We start from the raw sequence: 13,149 nt of genomic DNA, 5'->3' as shown, positions 1-13,149 counted from the left end.
AGGATTGTACTGAAAGTATAGTGGAGGAAATGTGTGTGTGCTGAGGTGTAAGAGCGCTCTTGGGCGGTAGTGGACAGCTGTGGAACTGCAGGTACTGTGCACACTATGCCATATAAGGAAGTGGTTCCAGTGAGGGATGCAGGATGCCGATGGGAGCAGGTTGTGCAGATCTAAGTGAGGTTGTAGTTCTGTAAGAAAAGGATAAACAGTTAGATATATATATATGATGCCAATCTTACAATATCCATAATACATAACCAAGGAGACATATTAAAGAGTTATGTGAGTACATAGGAGTAGGTGAACATGAGATTACAAATAAGGGGAACATTAGTCAAAATCATAGCATTATGATTAATGGAAAAAGGGCTTCACTAGGGGGTGATACGCTACTGAGCTATCCATAACAACAAGAATCCCATACATAGGGGCCTGTATTTCTGGTTCAAGGAACAGTGACCAATGACTAAGAGCAAGGAAACAATGTGACTAAAGTAAGAAAAAAGAAGCTTAAAAACCTGTTTCGTACTTTCTATTCAGTCCATGAGGTTCCATGGTACCTAATGTATGAATCCATCTGGCCTCCTTGTCACGGAGGCGTTCAACCCTATTGCCGCCTCTGCGATGAATTTCAACCATGTCAATAACTTGAAATCGAAGCTGGGAAACCTTATGGCCAGCTGTTACAAAGTGATGAGGAATGGGTAGCAACACACGTCCGCACCTGATGTCGGACTTGTGTTTACTAATGCGGTCTCGGATATGCTGGGTGGTTTCCCCAACATATCCGAGACCGCAAGGACACTTGATGTAATACACGACAAAGGTACTGTCGCATGTAAAGAAATGTTTAATCTGGAAAATTTTGCCAGACCTAGGGTGAGAGAAAGTGTTACCTTTGATCACGTTAGAACATTGGGCACAGCTCAAACATGGGAAGGTGCCCAGTTGGGGAGTGCCCAAGAATCTCTGATGCGGACTAGTATTGGCCGAACCAATGTCAGCTCGTATCAATTTGTTCTTAAGATTTGGTGATCTCTTGTGACAAATCAATGGTGGGTTTTGGAATTCTTTGATTTGTGGGTATGACGACCCCAATAATGGCCAGTGTTTTAGAATGATTTTCTTGATCAGTGGTGAGAAGGGATGGTACGTATTGATGAAGGGGAACCAGAATCGTATCTTTTTAAAAAACACAGCAAGCAAGGGTTACTCCAAGCGGAGTCTCCCTTTTTTTTCCAAAAATTGTGCCCCACACACACCCACCCATTCAGTGGCAGCACTTGTGCCCTAGTTGTACACTTCACAGCTAGATTTGCATCAAGCACATTCAAAAATATGCCTTTCTTAACCGTCCCCAGGATGACACCGGGGTAGGTAGCAAAGTCTTTCCTGATCCCAGCTCTGTTCATCTTGGATCATTTTTAAAAACAATGTAAGCAAGGGTTACTCCAAGCGGAGTCTCCCTTTTTTCAAAAAATTGGGCCACACAGACACCCCATCAGTGGCAGCACTTGTGCCCTAGTTGCAAACAGGATGTTTTGATTTGCATCAAGCACACTCCAAATCCACAAGCATTTACTCTCCCCAGGATGACACAGGGGTAGTAAATTCCTTGTGGATCCATGACTTGTTCATTTTGATGAACGTTAGTCTGTCCACATTGTCACTGGACAGACGCGTGCGCTTATCTGTCAGCACACACCCAGCAGCACTGAAGACGCGTTCAGAGACAACGCTGGCAGCTGGACACGACAAAATCTCCAAGGCGTAAGTGGAGAGCTCTGGCCATTTTTCAAGATTTGAAGCCCAAAATGAGCAAGGCTCCATTTGCAAAGTCATGGAATCGATGTTCATTTGGAAATACTCCTGTATCATCCTCTCCAGCCGTTGACTATGTGTTAGACTTGTTGTCTCTGGTGGCCTTGCAAAGGAGGGTCTAAAAAAATTATGAAAAGATTCCATAATATTGCTGTTACCAGCACCAGATACAGTCCTACTGGTACGGGTAGACTGTTGAAGATGACGAGACCGTCCCATGTTTGTCAAGTTACAACTGGGAGATTCACTCCCTGCACCTGCATGGTTGTTTGGTGGAAAAGCCGAGCTAAGATCGAGTAACAGCTTCTGCTGATACTCCTGCATACGTGCGTCCCTTTCTATGGCTGGAATTATGTCACAAAATTTAGACTTGTACCGGGGATCTAATAGTGTGGCAAGCCAGTAGTCATCATCATTTCTAATTTTGACAATACGAGGGTCATGTTGGAGGTAGTGCAGCAAGAAAGCACTCATGTGTCTTGCGCAGCCATGCGGAACCAAGTCCACGCTGTGTTTGTGGCATAGAGGTGCTAACTGTTCTTTCTTCCTCTGACATCTCCCCCCAACCTCTTTCAACTGAAATTTGACCAAGGTCTCCCTCATCCGCTGAGTCTTCCATGTCCATGGACAGTTCGTCCTCCATTTCTTCATGTTCTCCTGCACCTTCCTCAACATTTCGCCTGCTACCATGCGCCCTTGTTGATCCCTGTCCCCCATGGTCCCATGGCTGCCGCGTTGGTGATGATGAACGTCTGGACCTTGGAGATGTTGTGATGTCTTGCGCATATGAATCCTCCTGTAGTTCCTCCCCTTCCTGTTGTCCCACCCCCTGACTCCGAATAGTGTTTAGTGTGTGCCCCAGCATGTAAATGACTGGAATTGTCATGCTGATAATGGCATTGTCAGCGCTAAACATATTCGTCGCCATGTCGAAACTGTGCAGAAGGGTGCATAGGTCCTTGATCTGAGACCACTCCATCAGGGTGATCTGCCCCACCTCTGCATCTCGTTGGCCCAGGCTATACATCATGACGTATTGCACCAGGGCTCGGCGGTGCTGCCACAGTCGCTGTAACATGTGGAGAGTCGAATTCCAGCGTGTCGGCACATCGCATTTCAGGCGATGAACCGGCAGGCCGAAAGACTTCTGGAGCGATGCAAGTCGCTCAGCTGCGGCGATTGAATGGCGGAAGTGAGCAGACAGTTTTCGTGCCCTGGTCAGAAGGCCATCTAGGCCGGGATAGTGTGTTAAAAATTGCTGGACAACAAGATTCAACACGTGAGCCATACAAGGTACGTGTGTCACCTTGCCCAGGCGAAGGACCGCACCCAGGTTTGCAGCATTGTCGCACACGGCCTTACCAGGCTGCAGGTTGAGTGTAGACAACCATTTATTAAACTCGGACCGCAGAGCTGACCACAACTCCTCAGCTGTGTGACTCTTATTCCCAAGACATGTCAAGCTAAAGACCGCCTGATGACGTTGCGCTCTGCTGCCAGCATAGTAATGAGGGGTGCGTGATTCCTTCTGCGCAGTGAGAACGCTGGTGGCATGAGCAGGCAGGCTTGGGGCGGAGGTGGAGGACACAGATGAGGTGGAGGAGGCAGAAGCAGTGGCGGAACTTGGACAGACAGAGGATTGACACACAAGTCGTGGGGACGGCAAGATTTGTGCAGCAGACCCTTCACCATCTATCACAATAGTTACCCAGTGCCCAGTCAGCGACATGTAACGTCCCTGTCCATGCTTACTGGTCCAAGTATCGGTGGTAAAATGCACCCATTCACACACAGTTTCTCAAGGAAGCGGTGATGTTGTGTGCGACATGCTGGTGTAGCGCGGGCACACCTTTCTTAGAGAAGTAGTGGCGACTGGGCATCTGGTACTGGGGCACAGCGACAGACATAAGGTCTCTAAAATCCTGTGTGTCCACCAGGCGGAAAGGCAGAATTTCGGTAGCCAAGAGCTTACAGAGGGATAAAGTCAAACTCTTAGCTTTGTCATGGGTCGCAGGAAATGGCCTTTTGTGCAGCTTTGTGAGGAAAGTGCAGTCGGAGACATGATGTTGCCTTCATCCAACGTTGGTGCTATCGATGTCTGAGAGAGCTGTACACACGCACTTGTTTCCCCTTCCAAACCAACTGACGACCTACCAAGCAAACTGCCTGTTGCGGTTACAGTGGTGGAAGTTGTGTGTGGAAAACCAGGTGTGACAGCTGTCCCCACAGTCCTAGAAGATGAAGAGCGCGCGGATGCACTGGAAGGGGCAGGCCGTGGATGGTTCGCTCCGCTAGGCCGCATTGCAGCACGGTGAACTTCCCACTGGGACTTATGATATTTATTCATGTGACGATTCATGGAAGAAGTTGTCAAACTGCTGAGGTTTTGACCTCTACTAACAGAATCACGACAAATTTTACACATCACATAATTTGGGCGATCTTTTTCTATGTCAAAAAAGGACCAGGCTAGGCAAGGCTTAAAGGGCATGCGACCTGCTGAGCCCCCCCGACTAGTGCTCAGGGCCAGAGTGGTGGCTGATGATGCAGTTGTAGACGTGCTACCAGTGCTCCGACTCTGTCCAGGAAGGCGCAAGGTAACTTCGTCGTTGGTTGCATCCTCCTCCACCGCCTCTGTTGACCTCCTCGAGTGCCTGACTGTGGGTTGACAGTAGGTGGGATCTAGAACTTCCTCATCAATTGTTGTGTTTGCACTCCCCTCACCCTCAGACCGAGCCTCTTCTTGCCCTGACCGAATATTTACGTTGTCATCCCAATCTGGTATCTGCGTCTCATCGTCATCAGTATGTTCCTCATTGTCTATAACCACAGGTGTTACAGTTTGTGACAAAGGGTCAACATTATGCTCAGAAACTTGGTCCTCACAACCTGAATCAGAGTCACAAAGGTTCTGGGCATCACTGCAGACCATTTCCTGGTCTGTACTCACTGTAGCTTGGGAGCAGACCTCTGATTCCCAGGCTATAGTGTGACTGAACAGCTCTGCAGACTCAGCCATCTCACTTCCACCATACTGTGCAGGGCTGATGGAGACTTCAGAGCTGGGAGAAAGCAAGTTTGATTGGGATGACAACTCAGAGGACTGGTGTTTTTTGGATGCGGTAGTTGAGGTGGCTGAGAGGGCACTTGTTGGACCACTTGAGATCCATTCAAGCATTTTCCTTTTTTGGCCATCATCTACCTTTTGTTCCTGTTGTTTGTGTCCGTAAAAAAGGGAGCACATCGGATTGTCCACAGTAAGTAGTAGACATCTTACTTTTGCTGGTAGATGGTCTATCTTCAGCAGATGTTAATGGAGCTTTGCCACCTTCCCCACGGACAAACCCTTTTTTTCCTTTTCCAACACGCCTCTTCCCCTTTCCACCAGCATCTGTCATTTTGCCACTCATGTTGATTGCGACAAGATTGTGCACTTAAAATGTGGTAGTAAAAATTGAGAGGTGGTGTAGATTGCAGCGGTGGTCTATCTTTATTAACAGCAGAATAAACAACAATAATTATCACTGACAATGCAACTACGGCCCTTAAACTGGCAGCATAAATTGCTAGTATAATGGCTTAGTAACAATGAGTTTGAGTGTGCAATGCAGGCAGACGTGCTGCAAATATCTTTGCACTAGTGGGACTATACAGAAGTCCAATAGCCACGTTTAGGATGCCACTAAGTTCACTCAGTGTTTGCTAGTATAACGGCTTAGTAACAATGAGTTTTAGTGTGCAATACAGGCAGACGTGCTGCAAATATCTTTGCACTAGTGGGACTATACAGAAGTCCAATAGCCACGTTTAGGATGCCACTAAGTTCACTCAGTCTTTGCTAGCATAATGGCTTAGTAACAATGAGTTGGAGTGTGCAATGCAGGCAGACGTGCTGCAAATATCTTTGTACTAGTGGGACTATACAGAAGTCCAATAGCCACGTTTAGGATGCCACTAGGTACACTCAGTGTTTGCTAGTATAATGGCTTAGTTATAATGAGTTTGAGTGTGCAATGCAGCCAGACGTGCTGCAAATATCTTTGCACTACTGGGACTTTACAGACGTCCAATAGCCACGTTTAGGATGCCACTAAGTTCACTCAGTGTTTGCTAGTATAATGGCTTAGTTATAATGAGTTTGAGTGTGCAATGCAGGCAGACGTGCTGCAAATATCTTTGCACTAGTGGGACTATACAGAAGTCCAATAGCCACGTTTAGGATGCCACTAAGTTCACTCAGTGTTTGCTAGTATAATGGCTTAGTAACAATGAGTTGGAGTGTGCAATGCAGGCAGACGTGCTGTAAATATCTTTGCACTACTGGGGCAATACAGCAGTCCAACAGCCACGTTTAGGATGCCACTAAGTTCACTCAGTGTTTGCTAGTATAATGGCTTAGTAACAATGAGTTTCAGTGTGCAAAGGGCTGGAGGGTACAGCGGCAGGGTTGTGGGTCTCTGGATAGAGGAAAGGAAGCCTGCTTTTCTATCCCTCCTAATGGGGAAATGCAGCGAGGAAATCCATGACCTTAGCTACACAGACGCTGTCATCTTGTGTAGCTGTTAAACTCTGTTTTAAACTCTGTCACCTATGGCTCTGACCCTGCCGGTATGAGCCCTTAAAAGGTTTGATAGAAAGTGCTATCCCTAAGCTGTCCAGCGCTGTGTATGGAGCGTATACAGCTGTATCGGCGATAGGAGCTGCGCCAGTGATGTCTGACACCAAGGACGCAGAAGTCAGATAATGGCGTGCTGGAGGAAAATGTCCGGTTTTATAATGCAGGGACATGTGACATGGACATCCTATCACACATTCCGTTGCTTCTCTGGCTAAAAGTCCACTTAGCTGTGTGTGTGTCTGGGATTGGCTGACATGCTGGCCCGCCCCACTACACACGCGCGCTTAGAGAAGGAAGACAAGGAAAAAAAAAAAATGGCGATCGACATTATCCAGTGATCTGAATGCGCTGTTCCCGCACACTATACACTGAAATGTCATAATAGTGTGAGTCACAGAGTGACTTACACTATTACAGCGGAAAGCCAGCTAGGAATTAGCTGTTTTTTTTGCTGCTAAAACCGTTCTCGAACGTTTCTAGAACTATCGAGCTTTAGCAAAAAAGCTCGAGTTCTAGTTCGATCTAGAACAGCCCCCAAAATCACTCGAGCCGTGAACTGGAGAACCTCGAACCGCGAACCGCGCTGAACTCTAGCTACTAGATGCAGGGACAGTTAGGCAGGGATTAGTAATATGCCCTCAGAACTGCTCGTAGTCCTGGGTGCATATTGCACCTGATAGGTTCCCTTTAATAGCAATAAAAATGGGTTTATGATCTTTAAAAAAAATTAAAAAAAAGCATATGAAATGAAACCAAACAACACAGAAAAAAGACACAGTACAAATACAGTAACTGCCCTGTTCATAAAAAATTGGTGTGATCAAAAGACAATATATCAACAAATACATCCCAATAATGTTATGCACAACTTTTCCATTGGCAGACTTTTAACAACATGGTAAGATCTAAAATGTCAGAACAGTGTCAAACTAGATACAGCTATTATGCAAAGGTAATTGCTTAATATAGTTGCATATCTACCTTACACTCACAGTTGCACTTTGATATTCTCAGCAAACCTGTTATATTTTCAGTACCCAGTAAAATATTCACTCTAGTTATTACTCTGCAAAAGAATGATGCCTGCAGTTTCAGACTGAGGACCCACACAGGGATGTGCCATCACCTTTGTGAGCAAGGGGCTTCATTTATGTAGCTTCCCATGGCTGGGTGTCTGAAGAGTTGGACTCTGGTCCTACTTTGCCCAATCTACATTGAGGTCAGTTCACACAAGGTGAGATTTTAATACTAGAGGATATGGCTGTCCCAATTGTGGTACACTGTGTCTTGGTGGGATGGTTTTTACGCTCTTTAGATCAAACACAGTGTTTGCAAAGCATCCTCTGTTATTTACATGTACCATTACCGTTTATTTACTTACTGCAGGGTATATGCTTATTTTGTTTCTATCATAGTTTTTTCTGTTAAATGGGCACATTGTAAACATTCAACTACATGTTGCATGTATACCAACTTATGTTGTGGCTCATTTCTATGTTTTTGTTACAAATGAATGATGTCTGCAGTGTCAGACTGAGCTGCCAAGGGCCCATCAGGAATATGGATTCGGGGGACCCACGTTACAGCCACAGATTAAAATTATTCAACTGTAAAGTTCGGAGTCCGTATTGGACACCTACTGTCCATGCACGGACCCTGAACATGGACCTTTCAGGTCATCTGGCTAAAAAAAAAAAATAAAAAAGGAAAAAAGAATCAAAATGGGGATTTAAGCAAGACAATTATACTTACAGAGTTTTCATGCGGCTTTCACACTATTTCCCGATCCGCTCATTAAATCTCATGAATGCTTCCCTGTCCACCCTCTGTGACAGCTTCTGTGATTGGTTGCAGTCAGACGGCTGTGTTCCGGGGTCTGTGTTTGTTTTCCCTCGCACTAGCTGACTGGGTTCCAGAGGTGGAGTGTAAAAATAAATAAATAATTGGAAAAAATGGCATAGGGTCCTCCATATTTTGAAACCCAGTGCAGATAAAGCAGACAGCTTGAGGAATCATCCCTCAACTGTGTGCATTATCTCGGCTGTGTAATACAAAATACAAAACACCCCATGAGGCTTTAAAAAAGTGTGCGGTACCCCCAATTTTAATATCCAGCCAAGATAAAGCAGACAACTGGGTGATGGTATTCTCAGACTGGGGAGGCCCATGGTTATCCATCATTGAGTTCAGTGGTCCTACATTACACAATTATTGACTTTAAAGCCTGCTTTACACACTTCAATAGATCTTTCAATCCGTCGTCGGGGTCAAGTTGTAAGTGACGCACATCCGGCATCGTTCGTGATGTATTTGCGTGTGAAACCTACATGCGATCGATATTGAACGAAAATACGGTGATCGCATACACGTCGTTTATTCCTCATACATTGGACGTTTGGTAGTACAAAACTAGTCAATTGTAACGTGTGACATCCATCATACGATTTTGATGTCTGAGGCTATGTGCGCAGGTGTGCGCTCTGCACTGCAGCTTAAAAAAGGTCTGCTTCAGAGCGCAGCTGAAAAGCTGCATTCTGAAGCGCCTCACAATGTCTGTCATGCACTAATCTCTGTCAGTCCATCACTATCTCTGTCCCTCACTCTCTGTCCATGTCAGTCTATCCCCCTCTCATATACTCACCGATCCCCGATCCCCGGCGCTGCACGGCATTCACACTGATCCGGCGGCTTTTACTGTTTTGAAAAAGCCGGCCGCCCATTAAACAATCTCGTATTCCCTGCTATCCCCGCCCACAGGCGCCTATGATTGGTTACAGTGAGACACGCCCCCCACGCTGAGTGACAGGTGTCACACTGCACCCAATCACAGCAGCCGGTGGGCGTGTCTATACTGTGTAGTGAAATAAATAATTAAATAATTAAAAAAAACGGCGTGCGGTTCCCCCCAATTTTAAAACCAGCCAGATAAAGCCATACGGCTGAAGGCTGGTATTCTCAGGATGGGGAGCTCCACGTTATGGGGAGCCCCCCACCCTAACAATATCAGTCAGCAGCCGCCCAGAATTGCCGCATACATTATATGCAACAGTTCTGGGACAGTACCCGGCTCTTCCCGATTTACCCTGGTGCGTTGGCAAATCGGGGTAATAAGGAGTTATTGGCAGCCCATAGCTGCCAATAAGTCCTAGATTAATCATGTCAGGCGTCTATGAGACACCCTCCATGATTAATCTGTAAATAACAGTAAATAAACACACGCCCGAAAAAATCCTTTATTGGAAATAAAAAACACACACACATTCCCTGGTTCACCACTTTAATCAGCCCCAAAAAGCCCTCCATGTCTGGCGTACTCCAGGATGCTCCAGCGTCGCATCTAGCGCTGCTGCATGGAGGTGACCGGAGCTGCAGCAGACACAGCCGCTCCGGTCACATCCACGCAGCTAATGAAGACAGCCGCGCGATCAGCTGATCTGTCACAGATCAGCTGATCGCGCTACTCACCGCCGCTCCGGTCAGCTCCAGTCAGCAACTGAGGTGAGTATAGCGATCAGCTGCTGTCACTGAGGTTACCCGCGGCCACCGCTGGATCCAGTGACAGCGGGTAACCTCAGTGACAGCAGCTGATCGCGCGGCTGTCTTCATTAGCTGCGTGGAGGTGACCGGAGGGGCGTGTCTCACTGTAACCAATCATAGGCGCCGGTGGGCGGGGTAAGCAGGGAATACGAGATTGTTTAATGGGCGGCCGGCTTTTTCAAAACAGTAAAAGCCGCCGGAGCAGTGTGAACGCCGTGCAGCGCTGGTGATCGGGGATCGGTGAGTATATGAGAGAGGGCTGCTCAATTCACTTACTCAGGAGATTAGCGGTCACCGGTGAGTCCTTCACTGGTGACCGCTAATCAGGGCGCGACACAGACAGAGCCGCAGCATGACAATGAAGTCGGGTGAGGTTCACCCGAGTTCATTCTGACAGTGCGGCTCTGTCTGTGTCTGCTGTGAACTACTATTCACCGCTGCTACATGGCTGTCTGTGTCTGCTGTCAGCGGCCATGTAGCAGAGCTGAATGGCAGATGACATAGTAAAAACGCATCCCTACACATTACACACGCTTGGCAAGTCAATAAATAAAAAAAAAAAGGGTGCCCAATGCATACGTCACAGAACACATGATCTAAAGGATCGCACACAAAATTGATCAATTTAACATAGGCTACTAACGCACGTGTGACAGCAAATGAACGACCTACGTGCAATCTCATTAGATCGCATATGCAACCTGGGCGTGTCACATCGCATACGAGATCGCATACCTAATTGTAAGGTGTAAAGCTGGCTTAATGGTGCATGAATACCTGATTAACTGGTACCATTGAAATCAATAATCCAGTAATTCGTCAGCATTGAACTCAGTGCCGGACTACCAGAATGTGCATGGATTGAGTTCAATGAGTTCACCTGAGGTCACAGCTGGGGTACCGTGGGAACCCCAGCTGTGACCTCAGGTGAACAAATTGAATTTGATGACAGATTATCGGATTGGGTTATGTGTGCACAATGAGTATTTGTTGCAAACATTTGTGCACCAAATCTGCATCTCCTGACTAGAGTTGAGCGTGGTTCGTGGTTCGTGGTTCTCCAGTTCTAGGCTCGAGTGATTTTTGGGCTGTTCGAGATCGAACTAGAACTCGAGCTTTTTGCTAAAAGCTCGATAGTTCTAGATACGTTCGAGAACGGTTCTAGCAGCAAAAAGCAGGGCTTTTTACAGCTACAGTGAGCAGGAGCCATCGCTGGCAGCCTGCCACAAGCTGGTAACCAAGATAAACATCGGGTATCCAAGCAAAGCGCTTTGGTTAGTAACCCGATGTTTATCTTAGTTACGTGCAGGAAGCCCACACTTTCCCGCTCAGCTCGCTCCACCCCCTCCTGCCCGCGGCATGTACACATACATACACATACACAAACACACACACACACACACATCCCCCCCCCCCCCGCCCGCCCGCCCGCTTGCTCGCTCGCTCGGCTTACCTGCGGTGATGAAGTCCCGCCATCCCGACCTCAGCGCTGTCACTGTCCTCCATGGCCGCCGCTTGTCACATCACCTATCGCTTCCGACCCGAGACTGACACTGGCGGTGACGTCACGGACCTCTCGCGATACTTGATGTGAAGGCGCCGGTCATTGACCTCAGTGACAGGGGCTGTCAGTGTGCTGGAGATCAGCGCAGGTAATGTACCTCACTGACAGCAGCACTTGTCACCCCCCTGCAGTGACCTGGGCTGACCCATTGATGTTAGCTCAGGTCACTGCACTGCTCTCCCAGCCAATGGGGAACATCCTGCTCTTCATTGACTGGGACAGTGTGCATCGTCATGGCAACCCCTTGGATTACACCAGACCTGGATTTGTTTTTCAATCTAATAAATTGGTTAAAGAGGGAATGTTTTGGGGAGTGTTTTTTCAAATAAAAATGTGTTTGTCGTGTATTTTTTTTTTATTACTGACTGGGTTGGTGATGTCGGGTATCTGATAGACGCCTGACCTCACCAACCCCAGGGCTTGATGCCAGGTGACATTACACATCTGGTATTAACCCCAAATATTACCCCGTTTGCCACCGCACCAGGGCGCGGGATGAGCTGGGGCGAAGCACCAGGATTGGCGCATCTAATGGATGCGCCACTTCTGGGGCGGCTGCGGCCTGCTATTTTTAGGCTGGGGAGATTCCAATAACCATGGACCTCCCTAGTCTGAGAATATCAGGCCCCAGCTGTCTGCTTTACCTTGGCTGGTGATCCAATTTTGGGGGACCCCTACGTGTTTTTTTTTTTAATTATTTATTTAATTTAAAATAACAGCGTGGGGTGCCCTCAGTTTTGGATTACCAGCCAAGGTGAGGTTGCCAGCTGTGGTCTGCAGGCTGCAGCCGTCTGCTTTACCCTAGCTGGCTACAAAACTAGGGGGAACCCTATGTCATTTTTTTTTCATTCTTTTGGCTAAATACAAAGCTAAGCACCCCTTAGTGCCACATGAAAGGTACCAAAGGGTGTTCCACTTTTTCTCCATTTTTTTCTCCACTTTCCACTTTTTCTCCACTTTTTCTCCATTTTTTTCTCCACTTATTCTCCACTTTTTCTCCTCTTATTCTCCACTTTTTCTCCACTTTTTCTCCACTTTTTCTCCTCTTATTCTCCACTTTTTCTCCACTTTTTCTCCTCTTATGCTCCACTTTTTCTCCACTTTTTCTTCACTTTTTCTCCACTTTTTCTCCACTTTTTCTCCTCTTAATCTCCACTTTTTCTCCTCTTATGCTCCACTTTTTCTCCACTTTTTCTCCACTTTTTCTCCACTTTTTCTCCTCTTATGCTCCACTTTTTCTCCACTTTTTCTCCTCTTAATCTCCACTTTTTCTCCTCTTATGCTCCACTTTTTCTCCACTTTTTCTCCACTTTTTCTCCTCTTATGCTCCACTTTTTCTCCACTTTTTCTCCACTTTTTCTCCTCTTATGCTCCACTTTTTCTCCACTTTTTCTCCACTTTTTTCTCCACTTTTTCTCCTCTTATGCTCCACTTTTTCTCCACTTTTTCTCCACTTTTTCTCCACTTATGCTCCACTTTTTCTCCACTTTTTCTCCACTTTTTTCTCCACTTTTTCTCCTCTTAATCTCCACTTTTTCTCCACTTTTTCTCCACTTTTTCTCCACTTTTTCTCCACTTTTTCTCCACTTTTTTCTCCACTTTTTCTCCA

This window comes from Anomaloglossus baeobatrachus, chromosome 6, assembly GCF_048569485.1.
Source record: "Anomaloglossus baeobatrachus isolate aAnoBae1 chromosome 6, aAnoBae1.hap1, whole genome shotgun sequence".
Taxonomy (NCBI): domain Eukaryota; kingdom Metazoa; phylum Chordata; class Amphibia; order Anura; family Aromobatidae; genus Anomaloglossus; species Anomaloglossus baeobatrachus.
The sequence above is the reverse complement of the archived record's forward strand: the minus strand, read 5'-3'. Positions refer to the sequence as shown.